At 48.9% G+C, this 22,015-nt stretch overlaps 1 long non-coding RNA gene and 1 pseudogene across 1 annotated transcript; one reads left to right on the top strand and one right to left on the bottom strand.

Moving 5' to 3' along the window:
• Positions 1 to 1,233: 1,233 nt before the first annotated feature.
• LOC120555199 lies at positions 1,234 to 1,389 on the bottom strand. The gene is made up of 2 exons (XR_005638651.1): positions 1,358 to 1,389; positions 1,234 to 1,275 (listed from the first exon to the last, which is right to left on the bottom strand). It is a non-coding gene; the product is annotated as an uncharacterized LOC120555199 (long non-coding RNA).
• A 5,262-nt stretch (positions 1,390 to 6,651) lies between these two features.
• Positions 6,652 to 8,383, top strand: LOC120555198 (annotated as a pseudogene).
• The last annotated feature ends 13,632 nt before the right edge of the window (positions 8,384 to 22,015 follow it).

Below are 22,015 nucleotides of genomic sequence, written 5' to 3'. Positions count from 1 at the left end.
CGTCCGTTAGAGCTGACATTGGGGGATTTCTACAAATGTTGATTTTTCGATAGATGTTTGTGTGTACGGTACTGTAAACAGATCCAATTCTGTCTTCACACACTCTTCGGACTGATTATGAATAAACGCCATGATTGATTCTGTAAAATTAAAATATGTCTTTTGTCAGGGCCAGAGAGCCGGTTCGGAGCTTCCGCCTGTTGACAGATGCCTTCTTTTGACAATCCTTCGTTTTTGGTGGTGTTTTTATGCTTTTTGTTCACAACCCGGTTACGCCCACATCCTGGTGGGGGTCTTTTAATGCTTTGCGTCTGTACACCATGAGCCCATTGCCCTCTTGTCTGGATGCCACGGCATTCCTGACATTAGTCACAACATCACCAATAAAACCACTTGCTGCTGTTTTCAGATGAGGTTTGGCTATATTAAACCCCTTTTTTAAAAGGGGGACCGCCATTCGAAATAAATTTCTGAATATCCCCCCTAATCCATGCTCGTATTGTGTGCTGGAGCCTATGAATCCCGGCAACTCTCCACCAGCTTGATTCATGTAATAGTGCATATATCTTCCATCATCGGATGTGTACGCTTTCCTCATCATTTCAATGCTGTTTCACAGGTCTAAAATGTAGTTTGACAATTACTTTTCCGTATGAGAAAGGGATGTGTTGGTTCTGATCGTCTCGTAGTTCTATTTGAATATCAGTAATACTCGAGCGTGCCAACGATGTGTAGTGAGGACTGTCGTAACTTAGAGTGGGCATACGTTTGCTCTCATCAGAGATATTTATACAACGGAGTAGGGGTACATGACTATCACCGACTAGCTGGTAGTCCACAATGTCACTATAAATAAATATATTATAACGACCCCCATGAATGTCTGCCGGGTGTGGAGCTGCACATTTTAAATGAGGGCCAATGTGAATTTCGAACACAGAGTCTGGAATGAACCCAAGAATTTCGGCCAGACGCCCCTTAAACACAATATTCCAACCGTCTCCTCCCGTGAAAAGAATCTTATTAGTGATAGGATTGTGTGTCATAGTTATGTGGGCTAGGGTTGGGTTAGCAGCACATTTCATATTATATTCTTTAACAATGCTGTCGATCGTATTATAAGAACCAACTGTTAGCCTTAGCTTGTTGAACATTTTCGTTGTCGATGAAATCAACCTTGGCATCATTCTCAGTGAAACTATTCCAGACCCTGGGGTATGACCTTTTGTTTTATGTTCTGGTGTGTTGGGGTCTGTAGGATCGGGCTACACAGCTCTTTTTTAAAAACAAAAATTAATGAAAACACAGTACTAAATCAATTAATGCTGTAGTGTATAATATATTTATAGGTTTTTACCTTGTGGTATAAGTGTTTCATCAACTAACACAGCCACATTGTCCCAGCTCTTTGTAAAATCACCTAATGACGCAAACTGCATTATACAACAAAAAAAAACTTTTTAAGTCACAAATGACTGAATGCATTAAACACCTTACAATAAGCTTTTTTAAATTTACTCACCAAACGCGCCATTTCTGTAGAAACGAATCCTCTTTTCTTCAGAGGTCTTTGTTGAGGAAGCCTGAGAAAACGAGGGAAAATTTTTAGCTAGCACCTTAGCTAAAAACTGCAGGTAAAAAGTGAGCAGTCAGCCTTGAAAACAAGGGGTTTTAAACACCACAAACCACCCCTTTATGACGATTTAACACCCACAACAATAGACCTCACATTTACAAGCTAACCACTGGGCTAACACGGTTTTTTTACTATCGTCATATGGTCCAACCACGCCGCATTACGAACACACGGTCAAAAGTTTTAGCTAATTCATGAATGACTGAATGAATTAAATATCTTTGAACATCCTTAAACACAAGAGGTGCTTTTAAATTTACTTACCACTAGTAGGTATTGCTGAAAAACGAAACACCTGCGTTGCTTTCACCAAGAAGAATTAAAAGAGAAAACTCCAGAGGTTTTTTTTTTTTGATGAGGAAAACCGTAGGTGCTATCTAGCTAGCTACCAGACTAGCTAGAAAAAAGCATCTAAAAAGAGACAGCTAGCATGAAACAAAAGGCTAAACAGTGCACTGCGGAAAAGGATCCTCTTTTTTTTTCTCACAAAAAAAAGAACAACTCACTGGTATTGATTGTGGAAAAACGTGGTAGTAAGCTAGCTAGCTAGCAGAAAAGCTAAAAAGTGTGCAGACCCCCAGGTAGTACGACAGAGTGACCTCATTCGAGCGGGTGTGAGAGGCCGCCTCAGCTCAAGGCCACAAGACCCTTGTTGCAGGGGAGCTTTTCGTCGACACCGACGCGTATCACATCCGCTAGATGCGGCGCAGCTTCGACGATTAGATGCACTACCATATTCGGCCACTAGATGGCGCCGGGGTGCCGACGTTCGACCGCTACGTCATCACATCCGCTAGATGCGCGCGCACTTCGACGATTAGATGCACTACCATATTCGGCCACTAGATGGCGCTCGCGGGGTGCCGACGTTCGACCGCGACGTCATCACATCCGCGATATTCGCGGCAGCCGTCGATTAGATGCACTAACATATTCAGCCACTAGATGGCGATCGCAGTAACGAGCGGCGGCCGCCCCGTCATCACGCACGCACATATCATCAGTTGGCATGGCAGGTTTTGCGTGGCGTGTGAGATGACGTCACACATGCACGCGCAAAACCGCCATCTTTATACTACTATTGTACTAAAGTGCTAGGATCGTCGGCTCACTGGTATAGCTGCTGCGGGTAGAAACTGCATTGCGAGTAAGTACCAACAAACCTACAAGAGCTGCAAGGATCCTCTCTGAGCTATGCATCGGAATAGGAACCCGATGAACATCGAGACTCTGGTAGCCCATACCAAGAAAGTCCCGGCCCTATTGAACGGAGCCGCTGTCCGCTTTAAGGGTAAGCTGGGAGCAGCGATCGCCGTCATCACCTCTCTCATTGTGGGCTTCCTCACCATACCCAACAACATCCTGTACTTCATCGACAGCAAACACGGCACCAGGGCCATGGGATGTCCAGCCGCGGACTCTAACTCGGCCCAGGCTAAGCCCGAATACGAGTATGCTTACATCCACGCGGGGATAGCTTTAATCACACTGGGGTGCCTGGCCATGGTCGCAAGCATAGTGCTCAGCTATTTTCGGCGCCGGAGCAAAGTGAAATGGAATACGCGCGGGATCCGGTATGGGGTGCCGGGTCCAAGAGCACAAGGACCGTGATCACGTGCCTCATCATGATGAACATTGAGCTGTTCATGGCCGTGATAGCGGGATGCATGGAGTTACTGTATCAACCGCTGATCAGCAATGCTCAGAGGCTGCATAACATGGAGTGTGCCATCGCCGTGTTCAACATCGTAATCTACGCCATGTACGTGGTGACCATGGTCATGACCTCGACCGTTCTCAAGGAGAGACGCGACACTGTCCAGTTTGATGGTCAGAGAGCGATCCCGAACACCGCAGCCTCCGTTCAAGACCACAGAAGCTACTACGAGCCGTACAATTCAATGTCGAGCTTCATCTAATCCGTGACAGCCCCGTATTTACATTCACCAACGCGTTAGGTCGCCCATGTCACTATCAGGACCAAGTACATGCTCAACCGAGACAGAAAGCTCAGCAAACAACACAATGTCCGTGTGGTACGACTGTCTGCGCCTAAACAACAGGACTCTGACAGATCACGAGAAGAAAAACTTGGGCTGTGTCCACGTGAAATGTGTCACCCGAGGCGGATGCGATTGGATAGGACCTCAAGAAAGTCGCTTTGACAGACCCCTGTTTGTTGAGTTTACGCACCGGCACAATATCGGGGACCTACTGGCCTTGTTGTGTTGCTACGTGGACCCCACAGTAAAAAGCCTACACGACTATCCCCAGAGACACCTGCTATGTGCAGCTGCCCGGCAAGTGGACCACAACGCATCGTTACCAGCATCAAGCGAGGTGAGGCCCAGCCAAGAGTGAAGACCACAACCGTCTTTGCCGAAAGAGCTCAAGTGGCGACAGTGGAGCGAGCCCTGGCGATCCTGAAACGGTGCCCGTGCGGTGATGAAAAAAGCCCAGAGGAACACTCTGACAAAGCATCGCAGCACATGTACGACAATGAAATGTGAATTGTTCCCATTGAAATAAAAATTAAAAGAAATATAAAAAGAAATAACTTTGTGTCTCTCACTTCACTGATGTTTTCACTGAGTGGCTGCCATAAAGCTCACAGACTACATTTCATCAAAAAAACACATCCAACTGCTGGTAAAGCATCCATCTCTGTTTCCCGTTGCGGTGAATTGGGCTTTAGGGCAGACAATGCCGCGTTCTGCCAGCAGATGCCGGGAAACCGCCATTTTCCGATCCGTTAACCCTTGTGTTGTCCTTTGGGTCAGAAGGACCCGTTCAGTTTATTTGACTTTTTGCATTGGCCTGGCGTTGCGCTTCGGGTCTTTCTGACCCACACGTTATTCCGTGGTATTTCTCTGCTACCGCGGCTCTGGCCTTCGGGTCTTTCTGACCCACACGTTATTCCGTGGTATTTCTCTGCTACCGCGGCCCTGGCCTTCGGGTCTTTCTGACCCACACGTTATTCCGTGGTATTTCTCTGCTACCGCGGCTCTGGCCTTCGGGTCTTTCTGACCCACACGTTATTCCGTGGTATTTCTGCTACGCTGCTCCGGCCTTCGGGTCTTTCTGACCCACACGTTATTCCGTGGTATTTCTCTGCTACGCGCCCTGGCCTTCGGTCTTTCTGACCCACACGTTATTCGCGGTATTTCTCTGCTACCGCGTCCTGGCCTTCGGTCTTTCTGACCCACACGTTATTCCGTGGTTATTTCTCGCTACCGCGGCTCTGGCCTTCGGGTCTTTCTGACCACACCGTATTCCGTGGTATTTCTCTGCTACCGCGGCCCTGGCCTTCGGTCTTTCTGACCCACACGTTATTCCGTGGTATTTCTCTGCTACCGCGGCCTGGCCTTCGGTCTTTCTGACCCACACGTTATTCCCGTGGTATTTCTCTGCTACCGCCGCTCTGGCCTTCGGTCTTTCTGACCCATACTTTATTCCGTGGTATTTCTCTGCTACCGGCCGCTCTGGCCTTCGGGTCTTTCTGACCCATAACGTATTCCGTGGTATTTCTTCTGCTCTGCCCTGGCCTTTGGTCTTCTGACCCATACCTTATTCCGGGTATTTCCTACTCGTTCCCTGGCCTTCGGGTCTTTCTCAACCTACCGTTATGCGTCCGTGGTATTTCTCTGCTACCGCTGCCTTGGCCTTCGGTCTTTCTGACCCACACGTTATTCCGGGGTATTTCTCTGCTACCGGCTCTGGCCTTCGGGTCTTCCTGACCCATACGTACCTTATTCCGTGGTATTCAGGGGACTCCGGCCTGGCTCGTGTAGTAGTAACACAGAAATGGTAAGGGAGAAAAGGGGAAAGAGACAAACCTCATCCCCGTCCTACTAAACACTTTTATTATACACACTGTTTACATTCGTCTTCTTGTTTTTGTCATCTTTGCTTCTTCTTCTTTCTGGGACCTTTGTACTCTTTGTACTCGGTTCAGCGTCGGTTGTGACGCCGGCATGGCCCGTTAGTGACTCTAAATTTGGAGCTGCATAATTTTCTCAAACACGCGGAACAAGAGGCGACGCGGCACGCTCAGCATCGCGTGCGGTTTGCGTGATGCGCGAGGCGCAACGCGTAGCACACGCTGCAGCGTAGCGACGTAACACGGCGCATAGCGTGAGGCAGCGCGCCGGCAATGTCCCCCAAGTGGAAGAGATGGAAGAAGAAAAAAAGAGGAAGAAGAGGAAGAAGAGGAAGAAGAAGAAGAAGAAGAAGAAGAAGAAGAAGATGATGATGATGACCACGACGCCACTGACAACCGAGACGAACGAGGACAAGAACGAGGAGAAGACATGGCAGCAGCAGCCCAAGAGGGTGTACGGCAAAGGGAAGAAGAAGAAGAACAAGAAGAAGAACAAGAAGAAGAAGAAGAAGAAGAAGAACAACAACAACAACAACAACAACAACAACAACAACAACAACAACAAGACAAAGACAAAGAGGGCCAAGACGAGGAGGAGCAGGACGAGGAGCAGGATGAGCAGGACGAGGAGGAGAGCCGAAAGGTTCGTGTCCAAAAACGGTGAAATAGAATGGTCCTCCACGTATGACATCCCCTCGACGCCTCGACTCGCCGCCACGCCAATAATGAAGAGGAGGAAGAGGACCAACAACTGGACGATGAACGACAACAACATGACCAAGACGGCGACGACGAGCAACAACAGGCTCCAGAGAGCCCCGGACCCACCGAAAGACGACCACACGCCCCGGAGACATACTCTCCACGTTCGACCTGTTGGTCACGCGGGGCGCATACTAGAGATCGCGGTGACCGCCAACGAACCTCGAGGGGCCCAGGAAATGCGGCAACGACTGGAAAATGACGGACGCCGAACGGAGCTGCGCTGGCTACCTCGGGCTGCTGCTCCTCGCCGGAGTGTACAGGTGCCGGACGGAGAGCGTGGCACGAGGAGAGCGGCAGGGCCATTTTCCGCGCCACAATGTCGCTGAAGCGATTCCACGCCGCTCGCGACTGCTGCGATTCGACGACCGCGATGAGAGGCGCTAGACGAGCCTCGGACAAACTGGCGGCCCATACGAGACGTGGTGGACGCCTGGCGGGCGCGCGTCTGCCTCGCCTCTACAACCCGGCCCGCGGCGTGACTGTGGACGAGCAGCTGGTTCCCTTTCGAGGTGAGTGTCGTCGTCGGGTCTGGGAACTCGCTGGCCATCGGCGGCGGGGCTCAATCCGAGCGCGCCGGCTGGATAAACAGCAGCAGCAGCAGCAGCAGCAGCAGCAGGGGCGGTTGTCTTTCACAGAGTGGTCGGATAGAGTGGTCGGATAGCTTGCAGCGCAGCCCTCCCACGGACGCTGTACTGCTACATATGTGTGCGTGTGGCAACCTGACCAGAGTTTGTTTCTCTCCCGCGCTGCTGCCGCTGCTGCTGCTGCTGCTGCTGCTGCGCTGCTGTTTATCCAGCCGGCGCTGCTGCTCAAAAGCCCCTCAAACGGACGGGAAGTTGCCCGACTCTCGACCCTGTGGCGTGCATACCCGGCGTAGTTTACAAAGCTTATGTGTGGTGTGTATGTGTGCGGATGTGGTATCAACGGATGTTTTAAATTTTTATTGTTCTTTTGGTATCCTTGTTTATTTTTATCTCTTTCTGCTTCTCATTTCGTCTTTGCACTCTGGTTCCTCTCCCGCCGAAGTCCTTTCCCTTCCTCCTTCTCATTCTCCGTTTTGGCTGCACCGACATCAACACCACGTTCGATGCTCCTTCCGCCAGTACATGCCCAGCAAGCCCGCCAGGTACGGACTCAAGTCGTGGGTGGCCTGCGACGCCGGCTCCAGCTACGCGTGGAACATGCAGGTCTACACGGGCAAGTCTGTGAGCGGCGAGCCCGAAAGGAATCAGGATACCGCGTGGTGATGGACCTGACCGCGCGGGCCTGCGGGACCCGCCGCGAACGCCACATGTGACAACTTTTTCACCTCCTAGCGAGCTGGCCGGCGGCTCCACGAGAGGCGCACCGTGTCGGGGCACGATGCGCAAAAACAAGCCCGAAGCTGCGCGGCGCCTTCGTCTCGACAACCAAGGGCCCGCGTCTTCGTCCAAGTTTGCCTTCACGCCCACCGTCACGCTGGTGTCCTACGTGCCCAAGAAAAACAGGAACGTGGTGCTGCTGAGCACGCTGCACACGGGGACGCGCGGGTCAGCGCCTCAGGGCCGCCAAGCCCGACATCATCCTGCACTACAACAGCACCAGGGGCGGCGTGGACAACCTGGACAAGCTCGTCGGGCACGCATAGCTGCCGCAGGAAGACGCGCGCTGGCCCTCGCCGTGTTCCACAACATTCTCGACGGGTCCGCCTACAACGCCTTTTTGTGCTGCCGGCGAGAGCTCAGGGCCCGAAGTGTTTCCCCAAGCTCAACAGGCGCAGGGCTTTTCTCGAGCAGCTGGGGCGGGCCTCGCCACCGCTCATCGAGACGCTCGCATCTCCTCGCGACGCAAGCCGTCTGCCGCGTCGGCGGCGAGGTCAGGGCGGCGCCAGGTCAGGCACTGGTGTCACGCGCGGCCGACAAGACCAGCGAGGAGAGAACGAGGAGGAGGAAGAAGACGATGAGGAGGACGACGACGACGAGGAAGCGGAACCGAGAGTGCCCAGCAAGCAAAGAGGTGTCAGCTCTGTGCAAAGAAAAGGACCGCAAAGACACACCGTTGCGGTGGCTGCCAGAGATACATCTGCAGGAGCTGCACACGGTCCTACTGCGCGGACTGCGTGAGGCAATAGCCTCTTGAGTCGCCTGGCGGTTTGAGCTTCGCCGGTGACTTTCAAATAGTAGGCCAGGGTCCCGACCGGGCGGACGAGGCGACGCGTGTGACATGGAATAACATAGAATAAGCCGGGGGTCCCGGGACCGACGACAGAGCGCGAGGCCAGTAGCAAATGCATAGAATCACAATAAGCCAGGGTCCCCGGGACCCGAAGGACGAGGCCGCGAGGCTAATACAAAACGTGAATAAACTAAACAAGTTCCCGTGACACGAAGGACAATACAAGGGTTAAGACATGAACAAATGTAAGTCTAGATAGTCTGTTAATCATTAACTTCCTAGTTATAAACAACCGTTTACGTTTAATGGTAAAATTACTTAATTTACAAATGGTTAATGCATCATGTAGGAATTATTAAAAAATATACTGATAAACCTTTTACTTGGGCTTACTTACTATGGACCAACCATTTACTAACTGCATTTACAAATGCTTTACTGATTAGAATGAATGTAGGAACTATGCTTTACAAATGATAAACAAATAAATTACTACTACCTTGTAGAGTTTATAAAGGGAACATTATTTAATTCACTAATGGTTTTTGCAATACTTAGAAAGTGTCAAACTTCTATTTATGAACATAACTTACAAGAGCCTTATTTACTATGAACAAACCATTTATGAGTGTGTACACAAATGCTTCATTCATGAGAATTAACATAGGAGCAATGCTTTACAAATGATGAACAAAACATTTAGCAATAGTTAGTAACTGGTTTATGATGGGAAAATTATTTCATTTCCAAATGGTTGTTTCATTATTTGTTAAGTATAAATCATGTACTTACAAACATATTTTTCAAGATAGGCTTATTTACTATGACCAAACCATTTATAACTATGTGAATAAATGCTTTACTGATGATTCAATTTCAATTCAATTCAATTCAATTTTATTTATAGTATCAAATCATAACATAAGTTATCTCGAGACACTTTACAGATAGAGTAGGTCTAGACCACACTCTATAATTTACAAAGCCCCAACAATTCCAACAATTCCAGTAATTCCCTCAAGAGCAAGCAGTGCGACAGTGGCGAGGAAAAACTCCCTCTTGGGAAGAAACCTCGGACAGACCCAGGCTCTTGGTAGGCGGTGTCTGACGAGCCGGTTGGGGGTGTGATGAACAGTGGCGATAGTAGTCACATTAATAATGGAACAGTGACTGGATGTACGGGAAGCTGCAGGGTTCAGCAGGACGCAGCATGACATTGCAGGGCATCGCTGAGCTCAGCAGGGGGTGCAGCAGGACCACGGCGACAGCTGCAAACAAGGTCTTGGTGCCAACGTTCTCCAAGGAAATACGCTGGGGGAAAAAAGCATAAGGACTCCGGGAGTAAACTCCCCAAAGCTAGGATTAGTAACAAGCATTTCTGGGACCGGGCTGCACACAAATAGTAATAGTAATAGTAACAGTAATAGAAACAGTAATAGAAATGGAGAGGAGAGAGCAGCTCAGTGTGTCAAAGGAAGGAAGTCCCCCGGCAGTCTAGGACTATAACAGCGCTAACTATAACAGGTAACTAAGAGAGACAGGTCATAAGGAGAGGTAGCTTTTCGGGCTTAGAACCTCCCCCGTCGGATCTGGCTTGGCTGGCCTGCCTCCCTCTACTTTGTTATGTATTATTAATCTAACAATTATGAAGAGAAGCAGTTGGGCGAAGTTAGGTGAACACTGCAACTCCTCACTCCCCTAACTATAAGCTTTATCAAATAGGAGAGTTTTAAGTTCATTCTTGAATGAGGTGACAGTTTCTGCCCCCGAACCCAGATCGGGAGCTGGTTCCATAGGAGAGGAGCCTGATAACTGAAGGCTCTAGCTCCCATTCTACTTTTAGAGACTCTAGGTACCACCAGTAACTCTGCATTCTGGGAGCGCAGTGTTCTAGTGGGACAATAGGGTATTAGGAGCTCTTCTAGATATGATGGTGCTAGACCATTTAGAGCTTTGTAGGTCAAGAGAAGGACTTTAAACTCAATCCTGGATTCAACAGGAAGCCAATGCAGAGAAGCTAATACAGGAGAAATATGATCTCTTTCCTTCTTTCTTTCTGTGAGAACACGCGCTGCAGCATTCTGGATCAGCTGGAGAGTCTTAAGAGACTTATTTGAGCAACCTGACAGTAGGGGAATTACAATAGTCCAGCCTGGAAGTAACAAATGCATGGACTAGTTTTTCAGCGTGCGTTTTGAGACAGGATATTCCTAATTTTGGCAATGTTACGAAGATGAAAAAAGGCTGTTCTTGAGGTTTGTTTTAGATTGGCATTAAAGGATATATCCTGATCAAAGATAACTCCTAAATTTCTAACAGTGGTGCTGGAGGCCAGGGCAACACCATCCAGAGTAGCTATATCTCTAGATAATGAAGTTCGAGGTGTTTAGGGCCCAGCACAATAACTTCAGTTTTGTTAGGGTTTAACATCAGAAAATTATAGGTCATCCAGGATTTTATATCCTTAATGCACTCTTGAAATTTTGCTAGCTGACTGGTTTCGTCTGGTTTGATTGACAAGTATAATTGGGTGTCATCCGCATAACAGTGAAAGTTAATTGAGTGTTTTCTAATAATATTGACTAGAGGAAGCATATATAAGGAGAATAGAATTGGTCCAAGCACTGAGCCTTGAGGAACCCCATGGCTAACTTTAGCGTACTTGGGGGATTTATCATTAACATTCACAAATTGAGATCGATCAGAGAAATAGGACCTAAACCAACTCAGAGCAATTCCTTTAATGCCAACCAAGTGTTCCAATCTCTGTAACAGGATTGAATGGTCAATTGTGTCAAATGCAGCACTAAGATCTAGTAAAACAAGAATGGAGACAAGACCTTTGTCTGCAGCAGTTAAAAAGGTCGTTAGTAATTTTCACCAGTGCCGTCTCTGTGCTATGATTCTTTCTAAATCCTGATTGAAAGTCATCAAATAAACTGTTGCTATGTAGAAAATCGCATAACTGATTAGCAACCAACTTCTCAAGGATCTTGGATAGAAAAGGAAGGTTAGATATAGGTCTATAGTTTGCTAAGACCTCAGGATCCAGGGGGGGGGGGGTTTTTTTTCAGCAGAGGTTTTATCACAGCTACTTTAAATGACTGTGGTACATAACCTGTTCATAGAGACATATTGATCATATCTAGTAATGAGGTGTTAACCACAGGTAATGCTTCTTTGAGTAGTCTCGTTGGGATGGGGTCCAAGAGACAGGTAGATGGCTTAGCTGAGGATATCTTTAACATTAATTGTTGAAGATCTATAGGATAAAAGCAGTCTAAGTATATGTCGAGACTAGTCTTTATTTCTAACGACTTTGCGTTTAAAGGTGAACCGTTAGAAGTTGAGTGTAAAAGGTGATGAATTTTATCTCTAATTGTTGTAATTTTATCATTGAAGAAGCTCATGAAGTCATCACTACTCAGAGCTAGAGGAATAGATGGCTCAGTAGAGCTGTGACTATCTGTCAGCCTGGCGACAGTGCTGAAAAGAAACCTTGGGTTGTTCTTGTTTTCTTCTATTAGTGATGAGTAATAGTCTGATCTGGCCTTTCTTAGGGCCTTCCTATAGGTTTTGAGACTTTCTTGCCAATCCAAACGAGATTCTTCCACCTTGGTGGAACGCCACCATTCGAGGTTTCGCGAGATTTGTTTTAATTTGCGAGTTTGGGAGTTATACCAAGGTGCTAGTTTCCTTTGCTTCATCATCTTCTTTTCAGGGAGCGCGACGGAGTCTAAGGTCGGCCGTAGGCATGTCGTAATACCGTCTACAAATGCATCAATTTGAGATGGACTGAGGTTAACATACAGGTCCTCTGTTATGTTAAGGCATGACATAGAGTCGAATGCTGTTGGAATATCTTCTTTAAATTTAGCTATAGCACTGTCAGATAAGCATCTGGTGTAGGAGCTTTTATCTAATTTAATATAATCAGGTAGTAAGAATTCGAAAGTGATTAAAGAATGATCTGATAATCCGAATTCTGCGAAAATATTATTAAATCCTCAATTTCAATACCATATGCCAGCACAAGGTCGAGGGTGTGGTTAAAACAGTGCGCCTTGTGCACACTCTGACTGAAACCGATTGAATCCAGTAATGAGTTGAAAGCAGTACTAAGGCTGTCATTGTCAACGTCCACATGGATATTAAAATCACCTACAAGAAGTACTTGGTCTGATTTAAGGACTAAACATGATAAAAACTCTGAGAATTCAGATAAAAATTCAGAATACGGGACCTGGAGCCCTGTAAATAACAACGAATATAATTGGGCGGTATGTTTTCCATTTTGGATGTTGAAGATTAAGAACAAGACTTTCAAATGAGTTATAATGTAATTTAGGTTTAGGAGTAATTAGCAGGCTTGCATCAAAGATGGCCGCAACTCCCCTCCCGCGCCTGAGCCTCTAGGAATTTGAGTATTAATATGGCTGGGAGGAGTGGCTTCATTTAGACTAACATAGTCTTCATGGCCCAGCCAGGTTTCAGTAAGACAAAATAAATCAATTTTATTGTCTGATATCAACTCGTTTTACCAGTACTGCTTTAGAAGACAGAGATCTAATATTTAATAGTCCACATCTAATTTTCCTATTTTGTTCTATTGCAGTAGTTTTAATTCCAATTAGGTTGTTAAGTATAGCGCATCTTTTGTTTACCTTTGATTTAACCGATCTGAGCCGGGGACAGACACCGTGCTTATTAGACCATGAGTGGCGGCGCGACTGCTCCAGCGGACAGAGGGGCGGAGCACTGCACCTCTGATTACTAATATCAAACTTGGGTTGTCATGGTTTATGTCTGATAAACCGCTTCAGATTTTTTGATATGAGAGCGGCACCGTCCCAGGTGGGATGAATGCCGTCTCTCTCAAACGGACCAGGCTTTCCCCAGAACGCCCTCCAGTTATTCACATAGCCCACATCATTAGCTGGGCACCACCCGACAACCAGCGGTGGAAGGATGACGTACGGCTGTACATTTCATCATTGGTCAGGTTTGGCAGGGGTCCAGAGAAAACTACTGAGTCCGACATTGTCTTTCCGTATGCACAAAGTGACTCAACATTCATTTTAGTGATCTCCGATTTACGACCATTACCACCTACGTGAAGTATGATCTTACTGTATTTACGGTTCTTTTTTGCCAGCAGTTTTAGATGGGTTTCTATATCGCCCGCTCCAGCCCCGGGGGCACATATGACCGTAGGTAGGCCTACTGTAGCCGCCGGGGCCGCTGGCTTCACATGAATTCTGTAAGAACAATTAATTAATAATGATGAAAAAAACCATTAACTAATAGGCTTATTTACTATGAACAAACCATTTATAATTGTGTGAACAAATACTTTACTAATGATGAACTATGTATGAACAATTAATAAGTAATCATGAACAAACCATTAACTAATCGTTAACTAATGCTTAATAAATGATGAATTATGTGTAGTTATTCTAAGGTGTTACCGAGAAATACCATTGAATAACGTATGGGTCAGAGAGACCCGAAGGCCAGAGCCGCGGTAGCAGAAAATACCACGGAATAAGGTATGGGTCAGAGAGACCCGAAGGCCAGAGCCGCGGTAGCAGAAAATACCACGGAATAAGGTATGGGTCAGAGAGACCCGAAGGCCAGAGCCGCTGTAGCAGAGAAATACCACTGAATAAGGTATGGGTCAGAGAGACCCGAAGGCCAGAGCCGCGGTAGCAGAGAAATACCATTGAATAAAGTTATGGGTCACAGAGACCCGAAGGCCAGAGCCGCGGTAGCAGAGAAATACCACTGGAATAAGATATGGGTCAGAGAGACCGGAAGGCCAGAGCCGCGGTAGCAGAGAAATACCATTGAATAAGGTATGGGTCAGAGAGACCGGAAGGCCAGAGCCGGGATAGCAGAAAATACCATTGAATAATATTTATGGGTCAAGAAGACCGAGCGCAGAGCAGCGGTAGCAGAGAAATACCACTGAATAAGATATGGGTCAGAGAGACCAAGGCCAGAGTCACGGTAGCAGAAAATACCACGGAATAAGGTATGGGTCACAGAGACCCGAAGGCCAGAGCCGCGGTAGCAGAAAATACCACTGAATAAGGTATGGGTCAGAGAGACCCGAAGGCCAGAGCCGCGGTAGCAGAGAAATACCATTGAATAAGGTATGGGTCAGAGAGACCCGAAGGCCAGAGCCGCGGTAGCAGAGAAATACCATTGAATAAGGTATGGGTCAGAGAGACCCGAAGGCCAGAGCCGCGGTAGCAGAAAATACCACGGAATAAGGTATGGGTCAGAGAGACCCGAAGGCCAGAGCCGCGGTAGCAGAAAATACCACGGAATAAGGTATGGGTCAGAGAGACCCGAAGGCCAGAGCCGCGGTAGCAGAGAAATACCACTGAATAAGGTATGGGTCAAGAGACCAGAAGCGCAGAGCCGGTAGCAGAAAATACCACGGAATAAGGTATGGATCAGAGAGACCGAAGGCCAGAGCCGCGGTAGCAGAAAAATACCATCGAATAAGGTATGGGTCAGAGAGACCGAAGGCCAGAGCACGGTAGCAGAGAAATACCATTGAATAAGGTATGGGTCAGAGAGACCCGAAGGCCAGAGCAGCAGTAGCAGAAAATACCATTGAATAAGATATGGGTACAAGAGACCCGAAGGCCAGAGCCGCGTAGCAGAAAAATAATTAATGAATAAGGTATGGGTCAGAGAGACCCGAAGGCCAGAGCCGCGGTAGCAGAAAATACCACGGAATAAGGTATGGGTCACAGAGACCCGAAGGCCAGAGCCGCTGTAGCAGAGAAATACCACTGAATAAGGTATGGGTCAGAGAGACCCGAAGGCCAGAGCCGCTGTAGCAGAGAAATACCACTGAATACCGTATGGGTCAGAGAGACCGGAAGGCCAGAGCAGCGGTAGCAGAAAATACCATTGAATAAGATATGGGTCACAGAGAACCGAAGGCCAGAGCCGCGGTAGCAGAGAAATACCACGGAATAAGGTATGGGTCAAGAAGACCGAAGGCCAGAGCCGATGTAGCAGAGAAATACCATTGAATAAGGTATGGGTCAGAGAGACCGGAAGGCCAGAGCCGCTGGTAGCAGAGAAATACCATGGAATAACGTTATGGGTCAGAGAGACCGAAGGCCAGAGCCAGCGGTAGCAGAGAAATACCACTGAATAACGTATGAGTCAGAGAGACCCGAAGGCCAGATCAAGCGTAGCAGAGAAATACCACTGAATAACGTATGGGTCAGGAGAGACCCGAAGGCCAGAGTCACAGCAGAAAAATACCACGAATAAGATATGGGTCACAGAGACCCGAAGGCCAGAGCCGCGGTAGCAGAGAAATACCATGGAATAAGGTATGAATACAGAGACCCGAAGGCCAGAGCCGCTGTAGCAGAGAAATACCATTGAATAAGGTATGGGTCAGAGAGACCGGAAGGCCAGAGCAGCTGTAGCAGAAAATACCATTGAATAAGGTATGGGTCAGAGAGACCCGAAGGCCAGATCCGCTGTAGCAGAGAAATACCACAGAATAAGGTATGATCAGAGACCCGAAGGCAGAGAGCCGTAGCAGAAAATACCATCACTGAATAAGGTATGGGTCAGAGAGACCCGAAGGCCAGAGCCGCGGTAGCAGAAAAATACCATTGAATAAGGTATGGGTCAGAGAGACCCGAAGGCCAGAGCCGCGGTAGCAGAGAAATACCACGGAATAAGGTATGGGTCAGAGAGACCCGAAGGCCAGATCCGCGGTAGCAGAGAAATACCACAGAATAAGGTATGGGTCACAGAGACCCGAAGGCCAGAGCCGCGGTAGCAGAAAATACCACGGAATAAGATATGGGTCAGAGAGACCCGAAGGCCAGAGCCGCGGTAGCAGAGAAATACCACTGAATAAGGTATGGGTCAGAGAGACCCGAAGGCCAGAGCCGGTAGCAGAGAAATACCACGGAATAAGGTATGGGTCAGAGAGGACCCGAAGGCCAGAGCCGCTGTAGCAGAGAAATACCACTGAATAAGGTATGGGTCAGAGAGACCCGAAGGCCAGAGCACGGGTAGCAGAGAAATACCATCGGAATAAGGTATGGGTCACAGAGACCCGAAGGCCAGAGCCAGGGTAGCAGAGAAATAACCATTGAATAAGGTATGGGTCAGAGAGACCGGAAGGCCAGAGCAGCGGTAGCAGAAAAATACCATTGAATAAGGTATGGGTCAGAGAGACCGGAAGGCCAGATCAGCGGTAGCAGAAAATACCACAGAATAAGGTATGGGTCAGAGAGACCCGAAGGCCAGAGCCGCGTAGCAGAGAAATACCATTGAATAAGATATGGGTCAGAGACCGGAAGGCCAGAGCCGCGGTAGCAGAAAATACCATTGAATAAGGTATGGGTCAGAGAGACCAGAGCGCAGAGCAGAGCGTAGCAGAAAATACCACGGAATAAGGTATGGGTCAGAGAGACCCGAAGGCCAGAGCCGCGGTAGCAGAAAAATACCACGGAATAAGGTATGGGTCAGAGACGAAGGCCAGAGCCGCGGTAGCAGAAAATACCACGGAATAAGGTATGGGTCAGAGAGACCCGAAGGCCAGAGCCGCTGTAGCAGAGAAATACCACTGAATAAGGTATGGGTCAGAGAGACCCGAAGGCCAGAGCCGCTGTAGCAGAGAAATACCACTGGAATAACGTATGGGTCACAGAGAGACCGGAAGGCCAGAGCCAGCGGTAGCAGAAAATACCATTGAATAACGTATTGGAACAGAGAACCGAAGGCCAGAGCCAGCGGTAGCAGAGAAATACCATGGAATAAGGTATGGGTCAGAGCAGAACAGAGCGCAGAGCCGCGGTAGCAGAGAAATACCATTGAATAAGGTATGGGTCAGAGAGACCCGAAGGCCAGAGCCGCGGTAGCAGAGAAATACCACTGAATAACGTATGGGTCAGAGAGACCCGAAGGTCAGAGCCGCGGTAGCAGAGAAATACCACTGAATAACGTATGGGTCAGAGAGACCCGAAGGCCAGAGCCGCGGTAGCAGAAAATACCATTGAATAACGTATGGGTCACAGAGACCGAAGGCCAGAGCCGCGGTAGCAGAGAAATACCATGGAATAAGGTATGGGTCACAGAGCCCTGAAGGCCAGAGCCGCGGTAGCAGAGAAATACCATTGAATAAGGTATGGGTCAGAGAGACCAGAAGCGTCAGAGCCGCTGTAGCAGAGAAATACCACTGAATAACGTATGGGACAGAGAGACCCGAAGGCCAGAGCCAGCGTAGTAGCAGAGAAATACCACTGAATAACGTTATGGGTCAGAGAGACCGGAAGGCCAGATCAAGCGTAGCAGAAAATACCATGGAATAAGGTATGGGTCAGAGAGACCGGAAGGCCAGAGCAGCGGCGGTAGCAGAGAAATACCATTGAATAAGGTATGGGTCAGAGAGACCGAGCGTCAGAGCCATGTAGCAGAGAAATACCATTGAATAAGGTATGGGTCAGAGAGACCGGAAGGCCAGAGCCGGTAGCAGAAAATACCACTGAATAAGGTATGGGTCAGAGAGACCAAGGCCAGAGCCGCTGTAGCAGAAAATACCACGAATAAGGTATGGATCAGAGAGACCCGAAGGCCAGAGCACGGTAGCAGAAAACCATTAATGAATAAGATATGGGTCAGAGAGAACCGAAGGCCAGAGCCGTGGCAGAGAAATACCACTGAATAAGGTATGGGTCAGAGAGACCGGAAGGCCAGAGCCGGGTAGCAGAGAAATACCACTGAATAAGGTATGGGTCAGGAGAGACCGAAGGCCAGAGCCGCGGTAGCAGAGAAATACCATTGAATAAGGTATGGGTCAGAGAGACCAAAAGGCCAGAGCCGCGGTAGCAGAGAAATACCATTGAATAACGTATGGGTCAGAGAGAACAGGCCAGAGCCGGTAGCAGAGAAATACCAATGGAATAAGGTATGGGTCAGAGAGACCGAAGGCCAGAACCGCGGTAGCAGAGAAATACCACAGAATAAGGTATAAGTAAAAGAGACCGAAGGCCAGAGCCGCTGTAGCAGAAAATACCACTGAATAATATGGAAGTCAGAAGAGACCCGAAGGCCAGAGCCGCGGTAGCAGAAAATACCACTGAATAAGGTATGGGTCAGAGAGACCCGAAGGCCAGAGCCGCTGTAGCAGAGAAATACCACTGAATAAGGTATGGGTCAGAGAGACCCGAAGGCCAGAGCCGCGGTAGCAGAGAAATACCATTGAATAAGGTATGGGTCACAGAGACCCGAAGGCCAGAGCCGCGGTAGCAGAGAAATACCATTGAATAACGTATGGGTCAGAGAGACCCGAAGGCCAGAGCCGCGTTAGCAGAAAATACCACGGAATAAGGTATGGGTCACAGAGACCCGAAGGCCAGAGCCGCGGTAGCAGAAAAACATAAGGTATATCAGAGAGACCCGAAGGCCAGAGCCGCGGTAGCAGAGAAATACCACTGAATAAGATATGGGTCAGAGAGACCCGAAGGCCAGAGCACGGTAGCAGAGAAATACCATTGAATAAGGTATGGGTCAGAGAGACCCGAAGGCCAGAGCCGCGGTAGCAGAGAAATACCATGGAATAAGGTATGGGTCAGAGAGACCCGAAGGCCAGAGCCGCGGTAGCAGAGAAATACCATGGAATAAGGTATGGGTCAGAGAGACCCGAAGGCCAGAGCCGCGGTAGCAGAAAATACCATTGAATAAGGTATGGGTCAGAGAGACCCGAAGGCCAGAGCCGCTGTAGCAGAGAAATACCACTGAATAAGGTATGGGTCAGAGAGACCCGAAGGCCAGAGCCGCTGTAGCAGAGAAATACCACTGAATAACGTATGGGTCAGAGAGACCCGAAGGCCAGAGCCGCGGTAGCAGAAAATACCATTGAATAAGGTATGGGTCAGAGAGACCCGAAGGCCAGAGCCGCGGTAGCAGAGAAATACCATGGAATAAGGTATGGGTCAGAGAGACCCGAAGGCCAGAGCCGCGGTAGCAGAGAAATACCATTGAATAACGTATGGGTCAGAGAGACCCGAAGGCCAGAGCCGCGGTAGCAGAGAAATACCACTGAATAAGGTATGGGTCAGAGAGACCCGAAGGTCAGAGCCGCGGTAGCAGAGAAATACCACTGAATAAGGTATGGGTCAGAGAGACCCGAAGGCCAGAGCCGCGGTAGCAGAAAATACCATTGAATAAGGTATGGGTCACAGAGACCCGAAGGCCAGAGCCGCGGTAGCAGAGAAATACCACGGAATAAGGTATGGGTCAGAGAGACCCGAAGGCCAGAGCTGCGGTAGCAGAGAAATACCATTGAATAAGGTATGGGTCAGAGAGACCCGAAGGCCAGAGCCGCGGTAGCAGAAAATACCATTGAATAAGTATGGGTCACAGAGACCCGAAGGCCAGAGCCGCGGTAGCAGAGAAATACCATGGAATAAGGTATGGGTCACAGAGACCCGAAGGCCAGAGCCGCGGTAGCAGAGAAATACCATTGAATAACGTATGGGTCAGAGAGACCCGAAGGCCAGAGCCGCGGTAGCAGAGAAATACCACTGAATAACGTATGGGTCAGAGAGACCCGAAGGCCAGAGCCGCGGTAGCAGAAAATACCATTGAATACATATAAAGAAACCGAAGGCCAGAGCCGTACAGAGAAATACCACGAATAAGGTATGGGTCAGAGAGACCCGAAGGCCAGAGCCGCGGTAGCAGAAAAATACAATAACGTATGGGTCAGAGAGACCCGAAGGCCAGAGCCGCGGTAGCAGAAAATACCACGGAATAAGGTATGGGTCAGAGAGACCCGAAGGCCAGATCCGCGGTAGCAGAGAAATACCACTGAATAAGGTATGGGTCAGAGAGACCTGAAGGCCAGAGCCGCGGTAGCAGAAAATACCACGGAATAAGATATGGGTCAGAGAGACCCGAAGGCCAGAGCCGCGGTAGCAGAAAATTCCACGGAATAAGGTATGGGTCAGAGAGACCCGAAGGCCAGAGCCGCGGTAGCAGAAAATACCACGGAATAAGGTATGGGTCAGAGAGACCCGAAGGCCAGAGCCGCGGTAGCAGGAAAATACCACTGAATAAGGTATGGGTCAGAGAGACCCGAAGGCCAGAGCCGCGGTAGCAGAGAAATACCATTGAATAAGATATGGGTCAGAGAGACCCGAAGGCCAGAGCCGCGGTAGCAGAAAATACCAATGGAATAAGGTATGGGTCAGAGAGACCCGAAGGCCAGAGCCGCTGTAGCAGAAATACCACTGAATAAGGTATGGGTCAGAGAGACCCGAAGGCCAGAGCCGCGGTAGCAGAGAAATACCACGGAATAAGGTATGGGTCACAGAGACCCGAAGGCCAGAGCCGCGGTAGCAGAGAAATACCATTGAATAAGGTATGGGTCAGAGAGACCCGAAGGCCAGAGCCGCGGTAGCAGAGAAATACCACGGAATAAGGTATGGGTCAGAGAGACCCGAAGGCCAGAGCCGCGGTAGCAGAGAAATACCACTGAATAAGGTATGGGTCACAGAGACCCGAAGGCCAGAGCCGCGGTAGCAGAAAAATACCACTGAATAAGGTATGGGTCAGAGAGACCCGAAGGCCAGAGCCGCGGTAGCAGAGAAATACCACGGAATAAGGTATGGGTCACAGAGACCCGAAGGCCAGAGCCGCGGTAGCAGAGAAATACCACGGAATAAGGTATGGGTCAGAGAGACCCGAAGGCCAGAGCCGCGGTAGCAGAGAAATACCATTGAATAAGGTATGGGTCAGAGAGACCGAAGGCCAGAGCCGCGGTAGCAGAAAATACCACGGAATAAGATATGGGTCAGAGAGACCCGAAGGCCAGAGCCGCGGTAGCAGAAAATTCCACGGAATAAGGTATGGGTCAGAGAGACCCGAAGGCCAGAGCCGCTGTAGCAGAGAAATACCACTGAATAAGGTATGGGTCAGAGAGACCCGAAGGCCAGAGCCGCTGTAGCAGAGAAATACCACTGAATAACGTATGGGTCAGAGAGACCCGAAGGCCAGAGCCGCGGTAGCAGAAAAATACCATTGAATACGGTATGGGTCAGAGAGACCCGAAGGCCAGAGCTGCGGTAGCAGAGAAATACCATTGAATAACGTATGGGTCATAAGCAGAGACCGAAGGCCAGAGCCGCGGTAGCAGAGAAATACCATGGAATAAGGTATGGGTCACAGAGACCCGAAGGCCAGAGCTGCGGTAGCAGAGAAATACCATTGAATAACGTATGGGTCAGAGAGACCCGAAGGCCAGAGCCGCGGTAGCAGAGAAATACCACTGAATAACGTATGGGTCAGAGAGACCCGAAGGCCAGAGCCGCGGTAGCAGAGAAATACCACTGAATAACGTATGGGTCAGAGAGACCCGAAGGCCAGAGCCGGCAGAAAATACCATTGAATAAGGTATGGGTCAGAGAGACCGGAAGGCCAGAGCCGGTAGCAGAGAAATACCATGGAATAAGGTATGGGTCAGAGAGACCGAAGGCCAGAGCTGCGTGTAGCAGAGAAATACCACTGAATAAGGTATGGGTCAG

Source organism: Perca fluviatilis, unplaced genomic scaffold (assembly GCF_010015445.1).
Source record: "Perca fluviatilis unplaced genomic scaffold, GENO_Pfluv_1.0 PFLUV_unplaced_scaf_26, whole genome shotgun sequence".
Lineage (NCBI taxonomy): Eukaryota > Metazoa > Chordata > Actinopteri > Perciformes > Percidae > Perca > Perca fluviatilis.
This window is presented reverse-complemented; position numbering and strand designations above follow the sequence as displayed.